The sequence below is a fragment of the Setaria italica genome, chromosome V (assembly GCF_000263155.2).
Source record: "Setaria italica strain Yugu1 chromosome V, Setaria_italica_v2.0, whole genome shotgun sequence".
NCBI lineage: Eukaryota > Viridiplantae > Streptophyta > Magnoliopsida > Poales > Poaceae > Setaria > Setaria italica.
The window spans coordinates 18,419,720-18,427,131 of NC_028454.1; the positions used below are offsets into that span (position 1 = coordinate 18,419,720).

The 7,412-nt window shown below is 41.2% G+C and overlaps 1 pseudogene; it reads right to left on the bottom strand.

The window, feature by feature from the left end:
- Positions 1-2,256: 2,256 nt before the first annotated feature.
- On the bottom strand, positions 2,257-6,709 carry LOC101773124 (annotated as a pseudogene).
- Positions 6,710-7,412: the final 703 nt, after the last annotated feature.

Here is a 7,412-nt window from a genome sequence, read left to right on the forward strand (position 1 = left end):
GTCCTCTTTTTTGTGCCATAACTTTCCCCTATCATCCTAGGCAAGGGGATTTCTGAAATTGAGGAGTTGGTTTGAAGGTAGTAGATTTCGATTTTATCATACGCTTAGGTTTGCATTCCGATTGGTGTTAAAGTTGATAGGCTATAGTTTATGAAGTATAAAACTAAAAATTGATTTCAAGTGTTACAGTGACTTCTTTGAGCCAAGTGATAATCACCATGTTTGTTGCATCAGTTTTTGTTGTTGGCACACCATTTGACTAACAATTGTCCACAGTCACACAAACCAGAGAAGCAGATAAGCAGATAGAGATGATCTAGGACTTTTTTTGTAAATTAATTTTCCCAAATGGATATTTTTTGCAAAATGGTAAAATCCTTCCATTCACAAAAGAAACTATATTGAGGCTCCAAGCTGCATTACCAATGCACTAGATGTCATTCTTATGCTACTACATGGGGCTCGACAATGGCTACTACTATTTTGGTACCTACCTCAGAATGATAGAGATAAGAGGAGAGGAATGGTCTTCTTATTCTAATAGCTTTTGTGTCACGACAAAAAGAGTAGAGAAAGAGAAACGTGAGAGGTGAAGAAGCTATCAATTCGATTGCCCTATCATGATTATTTGTATATAGCATATTGAATGTTGGAGGTATGCCCTAGAGGCAATCATAGAGATGATGATATTCCATTTGTATCCATAATTTATATTGTGTTCCTTGAATATCCATTAAAGGCTACTTGAATTGATTTGCAATTATGTGAATTATATGTGAAACTCTTTACTTGTATGGTTATTCTAAAGTTGTCCCTAGTCGGAGTTCATGTGAGGACACACATGAATATTAGACTAGCACATGTATTAGTTGATGACTATGTTTCACAAGTCATGAATATGGAGATGTTGAACTAATAATGTGGGCACATGTGGAGATATGTGCTAGGACTGACCCAACACAAGAAGTAGTTCTCTCTTTACACAACATATACGCTTTGTGGATCGACTTACTTAGGGGCTATCAAATGCTACGCCGTAACAGGGTAGTTATAAATGTAGCTTTCGGATTTGTCAAGAAGCATGCTATGAGACATGGTCAATCAAGATGGGATTTGCCCCTCTCTGATTGAGAGTGATATCTCTAGGCCCCTCGAGTGATCGGATCCAAAAATGCATGGCCATGCTACGTACGGTTAAGAGTTAACCTACAAAGGAATTCCGAATCATAGGATCGAGAAAGAGCGGTCGGCTTGAAGCTAGACCAAATATCGTGAGGCAAAGGGAATAGCATGTATATAATGTTGTGATGGTTCGTCTGATATGATCTTCGTGTGCGTATAGGAGTTGGCACGTCTTGCTAGAGGCCGCTACCGACTATTGGGCCGAGTAGGACTACTCGGGCCATGTCTATACGTATCTGAACCCATAGGGTCACACACTTAAGGGGCTGGAAGCCCAATTCGGATGTGATCCGAGTTGGATTAGGTTTAAAAGTACTAATGGGCCTCAGACCTAGAGGCCCGCTAGGAACCTCTATAAATAGAGGGGTGGGGGCGCCCTAGGGTTTACCTCTTTTGGCGAAACACATCAGCTGCGCCTCCCACGCCCTCGCCTGTTGCAACTCGCGGACCTAGCAGTCCGGCTTGCGACGCTTCCTCCCTGCATGTGTGGATACCTTGGAGGTGTTGCGCATGCAGCACTACGACGAGCCGCCGCCGAGCTATGACGAGCCGTCGACGAGCCACGATGTGCCGCCGCCGAGCCGTGGCATGAGGACGATCTTGCTGCACGTGGACGAGCTGCTGAGGAGCTGCTGGACGTTGACATGATTGACTACATACGACTACGCTGATCGACTTCGCTACATCGACACGAATCTACATCTTCCGCATCAGTGCGTCGAGTGGTAATCCCGTGATCCTTATACGACAGTTTTCCCGATTTATGCGGTAGAAATTTTGATTTACGCTAGTGTAGCTTACCTCGTATCCCAACATTGAAATGCTTACAACACCAAATAGCAGATCAATATATTATATTGGTTATTGTAGAAATATATTTGAGTTATTGAATGTCTAAATTTTAATGATCCTATGGTCTGACAAATTTCTTTATGAAAGGCACACAAATTGAAGAAAACACCCCTACATATGTTGGGGGTACTTTTATTTATGCATTCATTCATTCATGACAAATATATATTCGCTCATTCTCTTATTTCCCTAGCATAGAATGGATTTCTCATGGGCTTCACATTAGAAGAATGGCGCACGTTGGGGAATTCCCTTACGTCTATGACGAGCAATCCTTTTTGGCTGCGGTTCTTCTTCATTCTTGTCATTACTGCTATCTTTGTCACTATCAGTACTTGAACCAACAGCCTCACTCCTGGTCACATCATCCTTTCCGCTACATTGAAGACTATTTTCAACCATGGCTGTCATATCCATATCCTTTTAATACCTTTGAGCTGTACGGAATCAATAAAAAATGTCATTTGAATGCAATGATATAAGATTTATTGTGATTTATCTATTTTTTTTAACTGTAATCTTTAGATGTGTAATAACTTACATTGCATCCGAGAGAGCAGAAGTGAAACACATCAAGTAGAGCACGACCTGTCACACCCGGTTTTATAGCAAAACCAAGTGCTACCTATATGTATGCCAGGATCTAGTTTCATACATATAGTGACATCATTAGTGAATAACAGTAACAGTATCACGTAAGAAGATATAAAAAGACTTACAAGACTATCAAAGAAACATAGCTTAAACCTTGGAAACGAAGGCTCCAAACTTCACAGGCAAACGACTAGGGGCTGCGTACGCCTAGAACTCATCACCATCTTTAGAAAACTTCACACACCTTCTTCTGAGCTGCAGTAAACAAGGGTGAGTACACTTATGGTTGGTACTCAGCAAGGTCACAGGAAATAACCAGAATAATGATTTAAGTCCATTTTCAAGTTTAATTAATCATGTGAGGGTCCAAGCCACTCATAACCATGAGCACGGTTGATATATCAGTTTACACTCTGCAGAGGTTGTACACTTTACCCACAATTGGTGTTCCCCATGTCGCCCGGGTTTGCAAAGTCCTTAAACACTTCCTTTGGTGAGTAGCTGGGGTCCACTACGAAGCCTTTACAAAGACACATAGTTAACTAGTATCCCACTAGAGTTTTAGTAGCGGTGCGGGTCACAACCCGTTATAATGAGTCAGCACCTTAGAAGGCTACCACTCCAGGTCATACCTCCAACACCTTCCCCTCCTTGCCCTTTCGGTAAGGCCACTAGTTAACCACATGTCTAATTAGTTAAACCATGTGATGTTGTTGTACTATTTTCTTAGGTGGTTCTCCATGTTCCATTTAACATTCTCATGATATTATGAATAAAGCATAGGTAGAAGGATGGTTAGGGACACTTGCCTTTCTCCAACATAAAGTTACTCTTACTGCCTCTTCAAATCTTGCTCTCTTGAAACTCTTAATCTTCAAAGCTTTCGACCAGCGCTCCTAATCGCAGCAAACACCGGCAACAAACATACAAAGCAGACAAACAAGTAAAACTAAGAACAATACACCAAAACAAAAGAAAGGCTTAAAAGAGTGTACTAAAGGACAAGGCTCGATCTAAGGGTCACGCACACGCAAGAAACGCTTAAAACGGAACTATCGAGAGATTTGATTTATAAAAGAAATAAAAAAGACTATATGCTTGATCCATTATAATTAAATAAAACGTGCATATAGGTTATTTCAGAGAAATACCCTATTTGGAATTAAGCAAGTTATATTTAATCATTGAAAATATGGTAAACTTAATCATATTTTATTTGTAAATATTCAAGTACGAGTTATACCAATTTAACAATTAACTTTAGAAATTCAGAGCATGTATAAGACATCTATTCGAACTTTGTATTTGGTGTTCAACTAAACATGTTAGTACTGAAAATGCATTTATAATATTATTAAGCATGTTAGTTTTATTTATAAAAATCGGTGTAACACTAGATATCTTTTATTTAGAAAAGCTAGTTATAATTATGAATTAACCAATTAAACCTTAGTTTATGAAAACTAGGATAGAACCTATTCACTTTTATTTACAAAACTAATTAAAAGAATTAGTCAAATTAATATTGATTATGAAAAATCGGTGTAAATCCTACTTAAATTCTTATTAGGAAAAGACATCCCAATAGGCATTAATTAAATTAATAATAAATTTATTTTTAAAGATAGGAAATTATGTTCAACATCACTATTAATGTGTATTATATGTTGTTAGGAATCTAATGAACGGATTAAAATGGAGCTAAAACGTGAAATCTTCTAACTAAACAAGGTTCTAAGGACTTAAACAGGATTAACCGCAGACTACAGGGGTTACCAAGGAAGATTACTAAGACACAGAGAAACAAAGATTGCGAAAAGCTGAAACCTCGGGGTTAGATGGTTAAGAATTGGATTAGATTGCAATGATCTCAAGGTTACAGGAGGTTTTCTACAAGGTTTGCAAGACACAAGAAAAGATACAAGAGAGACACATAGATTTACAAGGTCTTCAGGGGCCGAAACGCAAAACGGCCTTATCTTCTTCTTCAACCTTGCGCCAGACCTGCGCAGGGAGGGGCGGCGCGTAGATCGGCGGCTCGCCGGCGCTTCTTGGTGCGGCGGGGTCCTTGGCGGTTGGCGCAAGCAGGGAGAGAGAGAGAGAGAAGCGCGGGAAAGGGCCTCACCGGTGGCGGCGAACTGGAGGAAGCAGAGGCGCACGAGTCCGGCGGCGAAGGTTTTGGGCGGTGGCGGCGAAGCAAGGTGGCGGCGGCGCTTGGGAGGGGACGAGCAGCGGGAATGGGTGAAAGAGCACCGGGCGGAGACGAGGGCGCCCTTTTATAGGCGAGAGGAGGAGCGGAGGCGGCGCCCGGGGAGAGGAATCGAGCGGCAGCGCCATTAATGGGGATGCTTGGTGGAGCGGCGGTTACCGGTGTAGGGAGGGGAAACGGATGGCGGTGGCGTCCGTGCGTGCAAGAGGAGGAGCGGTGCGGCAGCTGAGGGGGCGTGGGAGCGCAGGCGGCGCTAGGAGAGAGCAAAGGTCCGGCCGGCCATTGATGGCTTTGAAGAAGATGCAGCGTCCGTTGCTGGAAAGATTGAAGAGGAGGGCCGCGGGCGGGTGGAGATAGTGGGGCGGCGCGTGCTGCAGAAAGTGGGGAGGCGAGGAGCCTGGCGGCGCAGTCGCGGGAGGCGGCAACCATTTTCGCGGTGTTCCTGGCAGCGCGTGCGGCCAGAGGTAGGAGAAGGCCCTGACAGGCGGGCTCCGCCTGTCGGTGGGAGGAGGAGGGGGAGCGCCGGTTGGGCCAGCTGGGCCGGCAGGTGGGCTGGCAGGCCGGAAAACGGGCCGGCGACAGTTGGTGGGCTAGCTGGGAGAGAAAAAGGAGAGGAGGGGTTGGGCCGGTGCTGGTGATTGAGCCGACAGGTGCAAAGCGGGCCGGTGCAAGGGAAGAAGGAAGGAAGGATGGGCTGGCCTGCAGATTGGCCTCGGGCAAAAAGAGAGAAGAAGGGGAAAGGACCGGGCTAAAGAGATAGATTGAGGGGGAGGTTTTCTCTTTTTATTTTCAGAATTGAGTTCTCGTGTAAATAAAGATCTAGATAATCTAGATAATTTATTTAAGCCACAAAAAATACTCTGAAAATTTAGATAGTTTGAAACACGAGAAATCTAAATAAAATATTTTTATTTGGAGCTCGTGAAAAGGATTTTAGAACCAACCAAAAATTGGATTAAGCTCAAAGAAAGGAGAATAAATTCGAGAAAAAACTGGAAAATTCTCAGAAGGATTTGGACTAAACACGTTTTTGAAACTTTTGCACTCATGAAACACCAAGATGCATCGGCACGAATGCACAGACACATAACCACATTATTTAATTTCGAAAAACAAACAATTATTTTTCTTACACTAAATTTCCTGTAAAGAAAAAAAAGTTAGGAAAATTTAAATATGTTGAAAATCATTGTTTAATTATTCCTTTTAATCACATCCTGAAATTTAAAAATTTCAGGGTGTGACACGACCACATGTCTCACAATTATGTGCTCATGATGTAGGTGCCTTACAAATGAAGACATCACATCCGCGCTGTTGTGGCCGCTCGTTTAAGAATACGACCCTTGCACTGTTGATTATGTAAGTTTGCACATCACTAATATCGATAATGTCCTCAATCTCTGAAATCCTCACGACATTATGGTAGGATGATCGCCTTATTTGGAAGATCCAATATTGAAATTGAAATTTTCTATCATCATTGTGAATGAAATGTATTTATGTAAATTCAAAGCTATAATACACATTATGTAGAGTTTGATGCTTGTTTTTTGAGTGCAAGTGAAAGTAAGGGGCAACAAAAAAAAAACAGACTCAAATCATAAAACTCTTCAATGTATGACATTGACCCTATATAAAACTTCTAACATCCTATTAACCCTGTGATTACAATTTCATACCTGGATTACACGATGGGTGGAATGATCACATGAACGGCAATAAGTAGCAAAATGCAGCTGGTGACACTTCACACTAAATGCAAAATAGGTTACATTCATTGCGACTAGCAAGAAGATGACTTGTGCAAGTAGTAAAGAACTGTGTTGCATGCAGTAGCTCTAGCCATGAAGGCACTGACTCTCTTTTCATTGTAAAACCAGTAGTCTATTATGTGCTTTGTGCTAATGTTAGGCTTGTAGGTGAAAGGAAGGGCTATATTTATAGGGAAAGAACCACGAGAAGTACATGCACTTTACTCTTGGCAAAGTAAGAAATTTTCCAGAATTTGCGGTGTTCGTAATGAAAATGCTGGCAAAGTAAGATATTTCGCATAATTTGTGATGCTTGTAACTGAAATGTCGGCTAATAATATGAGAAACAATAATGAGAAGTACATGCACTTTTCCTGTAAACCACAGCCAAAGTAAGAAGTCTTGCATAATATGTGGAAACCGTTACCATAGTAAGAACTTTTCCATAATATATGGCACTATCTAAACTACTAGCTAGAAATAATAGGAAACAATAATGAGAAGTACATGCACTTTTCTAGTAAATCTGGATGCGTTAACAAGTTTGTCATAATTTACGACCCTACAAACTGAAATGCTTTCTAGAAATTGTAGAAAAATGACAATGAGTACACTTTTCCTAGAGAAATCTTTTATGCAATAAGATCTTTTGCGTAAATTGTAGCATTGAAAACTGAAATATAGGGAAACAAAAATAAAAGTACATCCACTTTTATGTAAAATTGTTGGTGAAGTAAGGAGCACTACTGCACAAATGGTCATATTGGACATGTTTTTTGTTGTCCTATGTCTAGATTTTATTTCATGGTTCATAATATCAA